Source organism: Trichosurus vulpecula, chromosome 3 (genome assembly GCF_011100635.1).
Source record: "Trichosurus vulpecula isolate mTriVul1 chromosome 3, mTriVul1.pri, whole genome shotgun sequence".
Lineage (NCBI taxonomy): Eukaryota > Metazoa > Chordata > Mammalia > Diprotodontia > Phalangeridae > Trichosurus > Trichosurus vulpecula.
Genome location: NC_050575.1, coordinates 205,531,608 through 205,547,548, shown reverse-complemented (window position 1 = coordinate 205,547,548; position 15,941 = coordinate 205,531,608).

Here is a 15,941-nt window from a genome sequence, read left to right as displayed (position 1 = left end):
ATACACATACATACATACAGACAGACAAAGAGAGAGAGACAGAGAGAGAGTGTTCACGGATACCTGTTTAAGAACCCCTGATTAAGGGAATAGAACATCTGCAATGAAAAGCAAAGCAATAATCCACATCCAGAAAAAGAACTATGGAGTCTGAAGGCAGATTAAAGCATACTATTTGCTCTCTTTTTTTGTTTTGTTTTGTTTCTTCTTTCTCGTGGTTTCTCCCATTGGTTCTTATCCTTCTTTACAACATGAATAATGTGAGAATATGTTTAATATGAATGCATATGTAGAACCTATATCAGGTTGCATGCCATCTTGGGGAGGGGAGGGAGGGGGAGAAAATTTAGAACTCAAAATCTTATGGAAGTGAATGTTGAAAAAACAAAAAATAAGTAAACAAATAACTTTTCTTTTTTAAAGCAAAGCAATAACTGTTTACAAGACCTCTGATTTGCTTCATGTAGGAACAGCCAGAGGAGCCTAGAAAGTAGATTCCCAAGCAGTCTAAAACTTATTTACTAAGTCTTGGAGAGTTGCCTGAGGCTCAGAGAGGTGCTTGCCGGCCCTCAGTCACACTACTAGCAAACTCACCCGTTTCCCAGACTCTTAGTGCAGCCCTGTACTAGTATCTACTTTACTTAACTGCCTCTGTAAGTCTATGAATGTGTTGAGTTACAGGGTTTGAAGCTTTAAGGAATTTTTTGCTTCTCCTGGTCCTGCCAGCCTAGAAAGGGTGCCTCCTGGCCTCCCAAAGCAGTCATTCCATAGAGCTATAGGCACCTTTTCCAACTTCCTACAATTCCAAAGCAGTTGTCTCCCCTCCCCCACCCCCTTCCAGCTATACATAGCTACTAGATATGGCCTGAGACAACTCCACCCCTGAAGCCAAATTCCTAAGAACTACAGCAACCTATCTGAACTCTTCCTCCATGATTAATGTAATCCTACCACATCCTATCCTACCCCTCCCAGAGATTGTGAACCCCTGGCTGCTCTTTTATTCTCCCATCCTCCTCAATTGGATTCCTCCACCTCCTCCAATCCCCACCCCCACCATGTCCCACTCTAAAGCTCCTTTCACTGTACTCTCTGGAATGCCTGCTACATAGTTATCAAACTAGCTTTCATCTTAAGTCTTTTTCTTTCTTGCTCACTCTACCTTACACCCACTGAGACCTGACTCCATTATGATGAATGAGATGGCTTCCCTGGCCAAGCATTGTAGTATTAGTTGCATGTTCATTCATACCCCCAACTTGCTGGGTGTTGTGGGGGAACCAGAATACTCCTGGCTCTCCATTGCCACTTCCAGACTTTCTTTGGACTACCATCATTCAATAAGCTCTCTTCCTTTGAGGTTCATTCAGTACATATTTATTAACCAATCAGGATTCTGGTAGCCATTGCCTGTGGACCTCTAGAACAGGACGCTTCCTTAATGAGTTTAGTTCCTGACTCACAGCCTTTCTCTTCTACACAACTCCTGCCTTCATATTAGAATACTTCAATATGTTGATATTGATATTTCTCACCTGCTCATTTCCCATGGCCTATTCTTCCTCTTTTTCCCCTCAGCTACACACAGTCACATCCTTGATGTTGCCATCACCCACAAGTGACCCCCTTCCATATTCATAAACTCTGAAATTCCTTTATCTGATCATAATATGTTATTCCACCTCTCCCTCTGCCCTGTAACTTCAAACCTGTTCTTCACTCTCACTGCAGCCTCCAATACCTCTCTTCCCCATTTTGACCCCTTGGTGAATGAATTTAATTGCACACTGTCCTCCAGAGTCCTCCTTTTGTCCCCTTATCCTATCAAAAATCTTGCCATGCTAAACCTTAACCTTGGATTTCTCCCACCGTACACTCCCTTTACTTCTACTCATGAGCTGCTGAATGAAGCTGGAGAAATCACAGAAATGTGCTGACCAGGTCCACTACAAATTATTTTTCTATAATCTCAACTAGCCCTTACTTTGGCAAAGCCATCCTTTTATTCCTTCCTAATCGATTCACTACCCCATTTACCACAGTGCCTTTTCTAAACCTTTTTATCATTCCTCAGATCTTCCATGACTCTCCCTCCCCCTATCCTCTTAGCTGAGAACCTTGCCTCATATTTCACTAAAAAAAAAATTGAGGCCATTCTCTGAGAGTTCTCTCTTGTCCCCTCTCTTCACCCCACACCATGGGAGGGGGCGGGGAGCCTTTCTTTACTATCTCTTTCACCCTTGTCTCACTTGAAGAGGCGACTCTTCTGCTTGCCAAGGCAAATGCCTCTATATGCCCAAGCGATCCCATTCCATCCTATCTCCAGTGGATTGCCCCTTGTATCATCTTCACCCTCTCACTTATCTTCAATCTTTTCTTATCTACTGGCTGCTTCCCTATTGTCTATAAACATGCCCATGTTTCTCCTATCCTCAAAAAACCCTTCACTTGATCTATCCATCCCAGCTAGCTATCCTCCCGTATCTCTTTTCCCTTTCCTGTCTAAACTTAGAGATCATGTGGTACAATACAGTTTTCTCACTTGGCAGTTGAAGAAGTTGAGTCAGAAAGAAAGATAGTAACTTACCCAATGTCAAGATTATACAGGTGGCCTGTGGAGATCCAAAGGCAGTGACTACAAATCCAGTGATCTTTCCTGTATCCCACACTGCTTTCAGAAAGGTACAAATAAATAGCTATGTGAGTCCAGAGGGTGTAAAGGTTACCAAAAACTGAGGACAGCTAAGGTTATTGCCAAGTCCTTTCAGAAGAGCTCAGAGTGCAACAGGAGTTGAAATGAATTAGGAGCTTGGGGAAGGGACAGATGACTTGTCTGCCGAGGAAGAAGACTTCATGGAAGGAACAATACTTAAGCAATGCCTTGAAGAGTTGTGGGAAAGGTCTCGTCCTGGGCCTCATCTTAAGGATCTTAACCTGGGACCCACAGACTGGTTTGTGGGTGGATTTCAGGGAGTCCATGAACTTGAATGGTTAAAAAAGAATGCATCTTTGTTTCATAATATAATTGGCTTCCTTTGTAATCTTATATATTTTAGACATTTATAAACATTCTGAAAAGGGACCCATAGCCTTCATCAAATTGTAAAAGATGCCCATGAAAACAAAAAAAGTAAAGAACAACTGTATTTGAGTTTCTCTTCCTGAGGCAATCAGAAACCTTTTGATGTAATCAGAAAAACTGAAAGAACAACTTGCAGAAAACCTTTTGAAGGAAGGATTGTCCTATGTCACTCCCTTGTCACTCCCTTGTCATTCCTCCTTTTGTGTCTTTATTTCCTTGGATATCCTATTACAAAGGTTAAGAACCCTTGTCTTAAATAAACTAAGCAGAACTTCTCAACTCAAGAGATGACAGCAGCCTGGGGAATGGTGGATTAGCTGGAGTCCTTGTAGCCTGAGTTTTTGGATCCAGGCTTGGAGAGGTAGTGTCAGAGACATATTGCAGTTGGATATTTTCTCAAGCCCTAGGAGAGGAGCATAACCAACTCCTGAGACCCAGCCTTCTAGGAACAGAACAGTTCCCGAGCAGCACTAATCTCTGTTGCTTCTCAAACAACCTCAAATGAAATAGTTCTCAGATATTGTCTTCTAGAAAAAGAAGGGGAATTGCCTGGACTACATACACCAGCCTTTCCGGAGGAAGAAAGTTAACATGTAGCCCTGGAAGCTAGAGGAGCTCTAAGAGACTGAACCACAAGACAAATCAGCGGAAGACTAAGACTTTTTCCTCTACTATTACTATGAATCACTTGGATAATCATAGGTCTGAAGGGACCCCAAGTTCATTTCTCTTCTAAGGGTAGTACTGTGAGTCTGGAGGACTCTGGAAGTTCCTGAGTCGGGACTGAAATATTAGAGAACTCTATCAAATGTTTATAGGCTACTAGTTTTGTTTTTCTGAATTTTCTGTGGGTGGAAATAAAGGCAGTTTTGTAGCTGCTATGCATTGCTACCTGGAATATTTGTTTGCATAAGATCTCAGGACTCTTTTTATTCACATCTGTGGAGCTCTATATGCAAGCTCTATTTGAGGTTTCCAGAAGAAATTGAGTGGAGTAAAATGAACTGAAGAGATGTCATTCCATTGAGCTTTCTCCAGTCCTCCCTCCCCCACACCTTTGAAGCCAGTTTATACAAGTTCAGAGCCTTAGACTCTGGGACACAGTTGTCCTTATTTGTTTATGTGTAATGGGCATTGATCGCTACCAAGGAGGAGAGAGTCCCATATCAACTGGCTTTGGGACTCAGGTTATTTTTATACGTCCTATCATCTCCCTCTCTCCACAGCCATCTAGTAGAATGGAAGTTCCTTAAAGTCAAAGACTGTTCATCTTTGTCATTGTATACGCAATGCCTTGAATATACTGTGTTAATAAGTTATAAATACAGCTGGCAAGTTGTTAAATGGATTGGAGATGTATTGAGAGCCTCACTCAACCCTTTTCGACAGTTGGCGGTTAAGTAGGTCAAGGTTCCAGTAGTCAGGAGGAGAGTGAATTGACAGCACAAGCATCCAAGTCTGAAGGAAAATGAGGCATCTTGGTGGCCCAGCTGGCTCTCTTCATTTACCCTCCTAAACTTGTCTCTTTATCATCCATCCTCTGCTTGAACATCTACTGATGGTGAGCTCCCTACATCCTAAAGCAGCCCATTCCAATTTTGGATGGCTGTAATTGTTAGGATTTTTCCTTCTATGAAGCTAAAATCTGCTTGTCTGCAATTTCTACCAATTGCTCCTAGTTCTCTTTTCTGGGTCCAAGTAGAACAAATTTAATCCTTCTACATGACAACTTTTCAAATATTTAAAGACAGTTATCTCTATCTCTACCTTCCTAGCTTTCTTCCTACCTTCCCTCCTCCTACATCTTTTCTCCAGGCTAAAACATCCCTAGTTCTTCCAACTAGTCTTTGTATGGCATGGTCTCCAGGTTCTTCACCATCCTAGTCGCTCTCTTTTTCAGATGCATCAGACTGTCAATTTTCTCCAAAAAATTTTGCATACAGAATTGAACACAGCACTTCAGATGCAGTCTTACCACACCAAAGGGTAACAGAACTCCTTTACTCTGGACACTATGTCCTTAATACTTCCTATGACCACATTAGCTTAATTAAATTTCCCCAGACCAAGCATAAATGAAGTGACTTTCCTTAGGTAACTAGTAACTAGTCTCCTTTTGGCTTTTAGAATAATATGTCATCTTCCCTTTCCAGAATACCCTCAAGTCAAATGGGATATTCTTTGCACTAAAACAAACCCATCTTCCATTCTCCAATTCTGGGCTCAGGCTCAACCTTCTGCTGGCTTGGTGGGTTTTGAGTTATCCTAGGTAACACTATTTGATAATCACTTGGCTTAGTCACTTTTTGTCTCCATCCTTTCCCACGTTTCCCCTCTTACTGAAATACAAACAGGTAAATATGATAATGTTTCCACTACCTCAAAAAAAAAAAAAGAAACAACAGATTACCTCCAAAGTTCACAAAAGACTTTTAGATGTGAGTGAAGACAAGGGGAGGGAAAAGGCAGTTTAGGTAGTGTGAATAGGAAGTACAGGCAGAGAGGTAGGAATGAGAATGGTATATGTACGGAGAAGAGATGGACAGTGAGTAAATTGATTTGGTTAGTGTGGAAGGTGTATGAAATGCAGCAGTACCAAATAAGTTAGGCAGGAAGACTTGGCTCAAATTACGGGGGGATGAAGCTTTTTAAACTCCAAGGAAAAGGTTGGACATCTAGTTTATATGCCTTCTATTTCAGTGCCTTATTCTGTTTTTGACTGAATATCTCTTAATTGATGATTACTATTATCATATAATTCCTTCCTTCTACCTCCACTGAAGTGAGATTATTTCCTATACTCTTCAAAGTAAAATCTGAGATCCTAAATTTAGAACTGATTCAATGACTAGACATAGTCATTAATGGGTCAGTGTCAATTTGGAGGTAAATCTCTAGTGAAATGCCCCAGAGACTTGTCCTTGGCCCCATACTTTTCAACATTTTTATTAAAGACATGGATGAAAGCAATAGAAGACATGCTTGTCAAAGTTGTAGATGACAAAAGTCTGGGGGAAATAGGTAATACACTGTGTGACAAAGTCAGGAACAAAAAAAGAATTTAAATAGCTTTGAGTGAACCAAAACTAAAAAAATATTAAATTGGAATAGGGAATAAATGGGATCAATGACACTATAACAACAATGCTGGTTGCAGCTTCTGTGGAGGTGTATGACCAACAACACCAGCACACAGAAGGCTGCTAGCACAGATTCTTTGATCTGCTTTTCTAAGGAAAGCGACTTTAAGGGGTTTACAATGTCACTTTGATTAAACATACATATATCATTCACTTGGTTCAGGGGAAAAAGCACCCTGAACTTCAGAGAAAACACAAACAGAAATTATATAAACAGAGCAAATAACACAAATCAGCAGACAGGGCTTCTGTCTGTCCATAGCAATACATATATAATTACCAGGGAGAGAAGCACCAACATCTGGGTTTTCAAAGTGGGGCAGGGCATGGGGAGCTCCTTAACGGCTACCCAGAGTCTCATCTGGCCAAGTTGCACAAACACTCTTTCAATGAGTGAGCCCCCAAAGCAAAATGCTAACCCCTAAGTATATATACACTTCTTCAGGGTCAGCTCACAGAGCTGCCATGTCAACCATGTAACTCAAACTCATGTGACTTGGGCTTTCTTGTGACTTAAGCGGGTCATCAAAGACTCTTGATTCAAACAAAGGCAAGTCTCAGTCAGAGGCACTTGATTACCTTAGTGCCGAGAACTAGAACTCCCAAAGAAAAAAGCAAAACAAAAAGTCCCACTTTGCTTGCCATAAAGACACAAGTACAAGATACAGGATGGGAGAAAGATGTAGCTTGATACCAGCTTACTCGAAAAAAATTTGGAGGTTTTAATAGACTGCAGGCTTAATATAAGTGAACAATACAACAGGGCTGCCAATAAAGCAAAAGTGAACTTAGTGTGCATTAAGAGGCCCTAGAAAGAGGAACGTGAAAGTCACATTGAATTCTCTCTGTCCTGGCCTGAAGACATGTAGTATGTTATAATTAGATTTGGATGCCAAGTTTTGGGAAAGACACAAACACCCTGGCAAATATGTGTGTGTGTGTGAGAGAGAGAGAGAGAGAGAGAGAGAGAGAGAGAGAGAGAGAGAGAGAAATGGTGAGGGGACTAAAGACCAGGCTGTATGAGAATCATTGGGGGAACTGGGGGTGCTTTAAAGCATGGAGAAGAGAAAACTTAATGGGCATGACATGATAGCTGTCTATTCTTCACACATGACACTCATCTCTTGTTTTCATACCTTTGTACAGGCCTTTCCCCTGCCTAGATTATATTCCTTCATTCCTAACTCTCAGAATTCTTAGTTTCCTTCAAAGTTCAGCTCAAGTGCAGTTTCTAAAGGATCCCTTTCCTGTTGCTAGGGTCTTATCTCAAAAAATCATCTTGTATACATTTAATATGTATCTTGCCTCCTATATGTACATGTCTCCCCTGGTAGAATGTAAGCTCTTTGAGGACAAGGGACCAATTCATTTTTGTCTTTGTATCCCCAGTGCCTAATGTCACACTGCTTGCATATAGTAGGCACTTAATAAATGTTTATTTATAAATTGATGAAGATATTTGAAAGAGTAGAACTGGGAGATGGAGCTTGCAGAAAAGTGGAGTCAGATTGTGACATAAGGCAATACTTCCAAACAATTAGAGCTACCTAAAAATTAAATGGTTGCTCTGGAGGTAATGGGTTACTACCCTTCACCAGAGGTTTTAAAGAAGTGGGTGGATGAACCCTTATTGGGCATGCTGTAAGAAGAGATCCCTGTTAAGGTAATAGGTTGGAACACAGCAGGAGTTTTTAATGTTTTTTGTGTGCTATAGACCCCTTTGGCAGTCTGGTGAAGCCTATGGACAAACAAAATTCATAGGATTACAAAGAAAACCCATTATCCTGAAAGACAATTGTGAAAATATTAAAAAAATTTGCAGACCCCAAAGTAAGTACCCCTGGATTAGATGATCTTTGAGGTCCATTCCAACTCAGATTGTGTGCTTCATCATGTGTAGGGAAGCTTAGCTAAACAGTAAGATAATTGCTATAGAAATAAGAAGCCTGAAGTCCTAGATGGGTTTGATTTATACTTAAGATCATAAGCTCTGGAGCAGGAAAGGACCTTAGATAGAACCCGTATAGGTAGATATCGAGGTTTTTCACTGGCCGAAATACAATTCCGAAGTAAAAGGGCTTTGGTGCTGAAAGAGAAGCATAGTAAAGATGGAGGTGTGGAGAACAAGAGAGGCAAGTAAGAAGTTTTTATATAGGACCTACTATGTGCTTTATAAATATCTCATTTGATCATCACAGCAACCCAGTGAGGTATGTGTTTTTATGTTCCCCATTTTACAATTGAGTAAGTGGAGGGAGACAGAAGTTAAGTGACTTGTGTGACCACTCTACCCCTTCACCTCAAAGACCAAAGTCTCTGCCTCCTTACATTTTCTTTTTGTTTTAGCTCAAATGCATTTGGTAACATAAAATAAATTGAATTTGGGAAATGTTTGACTTTAAATTAGATAGGTATCCATAACAGAGGGTTTTGTTCTTCATTCAGACCTAGGGGTTGAATTAATCCTAACCTGGGGAAACTCTGATTAGAGGGGAAAAAAATTAAATGCATTGGTGGATGTTTGTGAGGTATGGTTTTGAGTGGATTAGGACCAATAGACTACACTGAGCCCTAGGTAGCTACTCTGGGGGCCTCCCATAGGAGAAGGTGCTACAACTTCCTCATTTTAACCATAAGGAAACTGAGACCCAGAGAGGTGAACTGCCTAAAGTCACAGGAAAGGAATAAAAGAGTTGGGATTTAAGCCCATGTCTTCTGACTTCAAATCCAGGGTTTTCCCCACTATACTACTTCAGCACGCAAGATAGTGCTTTATAAAAAGTAGGAACTCAACACATCTTTGTTGATTGGTTCATGACATAATGCCCCATGCCAAAGGAAGCAGAATTATTATCTAATGATTTCAAAGGATATCTCAAAATCCACAAAATAGTAATTCAGAATAGATTTTTAAAAACAATAATATAAAATAATATAAACAGGGATAGGGTCTGGATCTGCAACTTCATTGGCATAGGGAAGTCCCACATGAGGAAACTCCTACCAACACAAGTTAGCATGTTTTCTGTAACTTAGAGTATTAGAAAGTTGCCTAGAGCTACACAGATAATATGTGTCAGAAGCAGGTCTTGAACCCGGGTATTGTTGGTGTGGAGGCCAGCTCTCTGTCTACTTTACCACACTGCCTCTATAAACACATGTATTTGAGAATAACTCCCCTGACCAGACAATGGTTTATTTAAGTACACTTTTTATCTGACCTGTGTCTTCACCCTATAGGTCTTATTTAAAACTAGGCCATGGCCTATTCTAGTCCTATCTCTGTACCCTGTTGCCCTTCCTCAGTACTGGCCACCTTCATTTCAAACTAAACCTTAAATCAAGATTTATTTTACAATTAAACCCAACTTTTAGTCACTTAATTTTTAAAATATGTGTTTATTCATAATCAACCATTTAATATTCAACAGATATTTATTAGGTAACTATAATACACAAAGAAAACAATTTTAGGCCACTAAAGAAGATACAAAAATAAGATAAGGCCCCTGTTCTTAAAGGAACTTTCATCCTAGTGAGATAAACATATATACAAAGAATAATAATACAAATAAAACTCAGTAAATGCATAAAAGTACAAGCAAAGTATGAGAGTTTCAAGGAAAACTTGTATAACCTGATACAAACAAAAGTAAGGAGAACCAGGATAACCATTTATTCAATGACCACAATAATGTGTAATGGTAGGGCAGGACTAAAATCACCTCCACTCCATTTAGCCCTGATATATTTATTAGGGGAAAATATATCTTTATGGAATCTATGATTCTGAGGTATGAACAAGGTCTCAATACCTCTACCCAATCAATCAAAGACTTTAGACTGACTCCTGCTCCCCGGAGTGATGGTGACTGGAAAGGTGTGTGATTGGTTGAGGAAACTTTGTAAAGCCTTGTTGTTTGTCATTTGAAGAGGACCAATAACATCAGGAAGGTGGTGTCTTGACTTGCAAGCAAGTTGGATTTAAGTGAGAGAGAGCTGTGCAAAGTCATCAGCCTCACTTTCTCCTCTGGAACCATCTGGGTCCAGTGGTAAGACACAGCTCAGGATGACTGGAGATAGCCCCAGATACAGTGGGAGATCTTTGCCTTTTTAAGCTAAGGTCTTTCCCAGGTCTCAGTTTGTCTGAGACAAAACCCATTCAGTGATTTAAGGTTAGGAGAAGAAATGACGCAAAAGATGGCTTCTTTTATCTACTAAAAAAAAAAATCAATCTGGGAGGGGAAGAACCTCAGAGTTTCTGGCCAGAATAGGAACAATGGCTATTTACATTCACTCTGAGCCAATCAGGGCCTAAACAATGATCAAGTGGGGCTTGACCTGTTGGCCAATCAATGAGAGCCAGAGTGATTTGGGTTAAGGCATGGTCCTTAAGAAAGAAATGTAGCCCATGAACCCCAAGATATCTTGGGAGGTTTCAGTGACCAAAATTTATATTCCTTTGGGCAGAGCACTAGCAGATAAAGGTATGATACCTTGTGTGGATAGAGGGAAGGGAAGGGAAAGAGGAAGAAAAAAGAAAGAAAGAAAGAAAGAAAGAAAGAAAGAAAGAAAGAAAGAAAGAAAGAAAGAAAGGAAGAAAGAAAGAAAGAAATAAAGAAAGAAAGAAAGTAATAAAGAAATTAAGAAAAAAGAAAGAAAGAAAGAAAGAAAGAAAGAAAGAAAGAAAGAAAGGAAGGAAGGAAGGAAGGAAGGAAGGAAGGAAGGAAGGAAGGAAGGAAGAAAGGAAGAAAGGAAGAAAGGAAGAAAGGGAGAAAGAAAGAAGATATGTTGCCCAACTGGCCAGTTCTAGTTGGGTCCCCAGTGAGGCAGCTCCTACTTCTACTCACAGAGGTGGTTGTTTGTCCTTCATTCTCAAAGAGGCCCATGGCATCAAGGAGGTGATGCCATGATTTGCAAGTGAATTGGATTTAAGTGAGGGAGGGCTGTGCAAAGTCATCAGCCTCACTTTCTCCTCTGGAGCCACCTGGGTCCAGTGGTAAGACGTAGCTCAGGATGACTGGAGATGGCCTCCGATACAGTGGGAAACCTTGGTCTTTTTAAGCTAAGGTCTTTCCCAGGTCTCAGTTTGTCTGAGGCAACAACCATTCAGTGATTAAGGCTAGGTAAGAGATGAGGCAAAGGATGGCCTCTTTTACCTACTCAAAAAAAAAAATCAGTTTGGGAGGGGAAGACTCTCAGAGTTTCTGGCCAGAACAGAAATGCTATTCACACTCACTCTATGCCTACAAAACCCAAACGATGACCAAGTAAGTCTTCCATTGGGACCATTATTGGCCAATCAGTGAGAGCCACAGTGATTTGGGTTTAATACCTTGTAGAGTTGGTATAAAAGGAGGGAGCTAGTCAGAACTGAAGAGATTACAGCAGGGGGATAGGAGAGAACATTCCAGCTAAACTCCTGAGGAGAAATTAATTGGGGGAGGGGCAATGGAAGAGGGGAGAGAAGCAAAGCTGAAGAATGAGGCATATGTTGTCAGACATGACAAACACTTTGGTTTGTTTTACTTAGTTATACTTCTTTATTACAAGGGAGGGGTTGATTGGAGGGAGAGGTTGTCATTAGGAAGTGACAATGATCTAAGAAAAGAAAAAAAGCAATGTAGCTCACAAAGACTCTATGGTTCTTATCTCAACTGCCACTTGAGTACCAGCAGGACCAGTTATTCTTCAGAACTCAGCTACATCTCCCCCTTAGGGCCTTATGGGTAACACTAAAGGGTTAGAGAGTCTAATTCTATAAGATCAAGTCCTTGTTCCCATGTGTCCCTCCTAATGTCAGTGTCTAGTAATTGGTACTCAAATGCCATCTAACTAATATCAATTAGCTTTCAAAAAACAGATATTTACTGAAAAGAGATATAGCAAGAACAGAAGTACAAAACATTTCCCAGAGTAGGGGTACACTTTCACCTCTCTATCTGGGGAGTCCCTGGAGAAAGTAAATTGCAACTTGAAGTGGTTACTCCAAGGCCTTTGCTTTGTTTGTTAAGTTCATTTCTGAATGTTGGATAGCCAATAGATGGAGTTCATTCAATCAATTAATCAAATAAATATTTAGTAGGTGCCTACTGTGTGCCAGATACTGTGCTAAGCACTCAGGATATCAAAAGAGGCAAAAGACAGTCCCTATCCTCAAGGAGTCTCTCTTTTGCCTGTAGGACCTAGCTGCCAGTGTCATGTTGATCTGCTGCTGGGCTGGGTCATACAGGGCTATACTGGCATGTTACGTGGCTCAGCAGAGGCATCTATAATAGTCTCTGCCATGGACTCCTATCACTGGACCCCCAGTGGCTCCTCTGTCCTTTTTAAATTTCACAAGGCCCTGTACCAAAGGAAAGTAGACACAAATAGGAGGTAGCCCTGTCTTGGACACAAGTTTGCCTAAGAGTCCGTGGGCCAGCTTAGGAGGGGGAAAGACACCCTCTGTACCAGCTCTGTATCCAGCTCTGTATCCAGAGCTCAGGGAGTCATCCTTATACCTCATGGTCAACAGGAAGAGACTGAGTTTCTCCACTGAAGCCTTTTGTACTCACTTTTAGTTTGATTCTTCTTCACCATGTAGTAAATAGAATGCAGCAGCTAGCTATGGAATACTTGGACACGCTCTGAAGTGGAGAGCAGGACCCTTCCAAGCCACGTCATTAGGCACTTCCAGGAATAAGTTCACTGAGTATCCACGTGGACTGGGTAGAGACAGAGCAGATAGCACATGCTTGAGGGACTAGGTCCCTATTGTTCAGTTCCCCATTACAACATAAAACATTTGTTGTTATTGTTATTTTAGAGTTCCAAAGAAGGAAAGAACATTTCCAATTGGAGTATGTGTGTGGAAGGCTTTGTGGAAGAGGGAGTATTGTAGCTGGATCATTGAGAATGAATAGGATTTCAACAGGATGAAATGGTGTAGAGAATTCTAGGTATCATCGCAAAAAGTACACGGGTGGAAAGGGTTGGGATGTGTTCACAGGATAGCAGGTAGTCCCATGTAGATGGTGTATAAAGATGATAGTAGCAGCAGCAACAGCAGCAGCATTAGTAGTTGTTGCTGTGCTAGCATTTGTATAATTTTTAAAGCACTTCGTATACAATAACTCATTTGAACCTTGCGACAGCCTTGTGAGGTAAATGCTATTATCATGCTCACTGTAGAGATAGGGAAACAAGGGCTAAGAGAGGGTTAGAGGTCACATAGTAGTATGTGAGGAGGAATTTGGAATCTGGTCTTACTAACTCCAAGTCTGGCAATATCTCCACTATATGTAAGAAAATGCTGCAAATGTAGGTTGAAGCCAGATTGTGGAAGGACTTAAATGTCAGACTTTATTGTGTCAGGAACAGGGAGCCATTGAAGGTTTTTGAGCCTGACATGATCAATAGGATGGCTAATTGGCTTCAGAGTGAAGACTGTATTGGAGAAGTTGAAGGCTGGAGGCCAGGAGATTTTATTAGAGAGTATTGGAATAATTCAGACAATAGATAACAGGGGCTGGACTAGGGTGGTGATAGTGGAAATAGAGGGGAGGGGACAGGACGGATGCAGGATGGGTACAGGAAATACTGCAGAGGCAGGATCAACAAGACTTGGCGACTGATTGGATGTGGGGGGCAGGAGAAAGGGAGGAGTCAAAGATGACAGAGAGATTTCCAGCCTGGGTGACTGGAAAAAGCAGTACCATTAACAGAAATAAGAAAGTCAGGAGGAGGGACAGATTTGGAAGGAAAGATTATGAGCTCAGTTTTGGACATATTGAATTTGAAGTGCTCAAACCTAATCCTAACACTGCTCAGACTTGTAAATTAATACCAAAAATCACCCACCCACATAATCACCTCCCAAATGGTAATGAAAATAAAATTATCAATTGTGAAATAAATGGTTGAATAAAACTGTAATTTGACTACAGTACTAATTCCAGTTATTGCAGAATCAGATTTTTTTTTTTAAACTGGAAGAGAACTTAGAGAACATCATCCCATCCATTTTCCCTATTTTTGGCTAAACCTCTTCAGGAAGTATCTCAATTCATTAACTCTTATTTAGATTTCTGATATCAAAAGTATTGAGTGGATTAATTTTTGAATTCTAAAAGCATTTATTAAGGATCTCCAAACATATATACATACATATAGATAGATGGACACATATACTGGGAGGACCCCCTGTGATATGAACAAGGGTTGCACAAGATGGGTAGTCATGGATGGTGAATATGGAGGAGGGGAGAAGGAAGGATAGAGGGAAGGATATAAGGAAGGAGAAAGGGAAAGGGAAGGAGGAGGGAGGAAGACAAGCTTATAGTAAAATAGTATATATACCAACATCTTATGTGGTCTTGAGAAGCTATTAATATTTCAAGGAGGGGCTACAGTAGGATAACAAAACATATAGCCCATGTAATATTGAAAAGATACTACTTAAGCCTTTTTTTTTTTTACAAAGTCCTTGATGGTCCCAGACTCCAGTTTGACTGTTTCTAGAGATCCAGTCAATCTCAGATTGGTTGTGATTCAAGCAAAGCTTGAACTGTTCCTTGAACTGTTGTGGAACTGTGTTTGAATAGTTCTCTGAGTCAATCAGTCAACAAGCTTTTATTAAGTGCCTACTATGTGCCAGGTACTGTGCTAAGTGCTGGGGATACAAAGAAAGGAAAAAAAAGTGTCTGTTCTTAAGGAGCTAACGTTCTAATTTTGGGGGGTAGGGGAGAGGTTCCTAGAAGGCTGGGAAACTCTCAACTGGCCCTTTAAACATTGAGGTTTATTCATTGGTTGATATAGTTAATACTGTGCTTATAAGATACCATTATTAATACTAGTCAGCTGAGTGATATCCTGACCTACTAAGCATGGAGCAGTTGGTGGGCGGTAGAGTGGTTGGTTGTGGTAGCGGTGATGGAATAAAATGTCTAAGTGGAATTCCCCCATTGGCCAGAACTAGGAAAGTCCATTCTCAGGAACTCTAGTCTGTGATCTGTGCTCAGAAAAGGAAACATGTTGAAAGGCAGCAGGAGTCCAGGAACTGGAGGTCCATGAATCTTGCTTCTTAGGCATGTGTTTCTTGCTACACACCACCTTGAAAGTTCAAGGGAGTAAAAAGAAGGTAAAAGAACCCAGTCATCAGCTTTATTTTATATGGGGCAGGGACTGGATAGGGACTAGTTATACAATTTCAATGGAATAGGGAACTAACTAGAGAGGAAACTCCCTCTACTGAAGCAGATTGACACCTTCTCTACAACTTAGTCTTAGAACACTGAGAGGGTAAGTGACTTGCCTGTGGTTACACAGCCAGCATTTATCAGAGGTAGAATTTGACCACAAGTCTTTCTGGCTTTAAGGCTGGCTCTCTATCCAACTTGCCATGCTGCTTTCTTGATCTCCTTGATCTACTATCACGGGTGAAGGGCCGCTCTTCTGACAAAAGTCTGTCCCCACTGACTTACTCTCACCAAACCTCTTGGAGCTAGCCGCAGGAATCAGAAATCAATCAGAGAATATCCTTGTATTCTGATAGCAGGATGTGAAGATGCTTGTCTATGCCTATGGCAGTTACTCTTGAAACAAATATCTGTGTCCTATAGTTTTATCTAGCTGACTCTCTTCAAATTACTTTTACTTAATTCCTTTCAAGTTTGCTTTAAATAAAGTCTTTACATTCTGGTTCCCATACTTACTACTCTTTAAGATCACCAGTGACT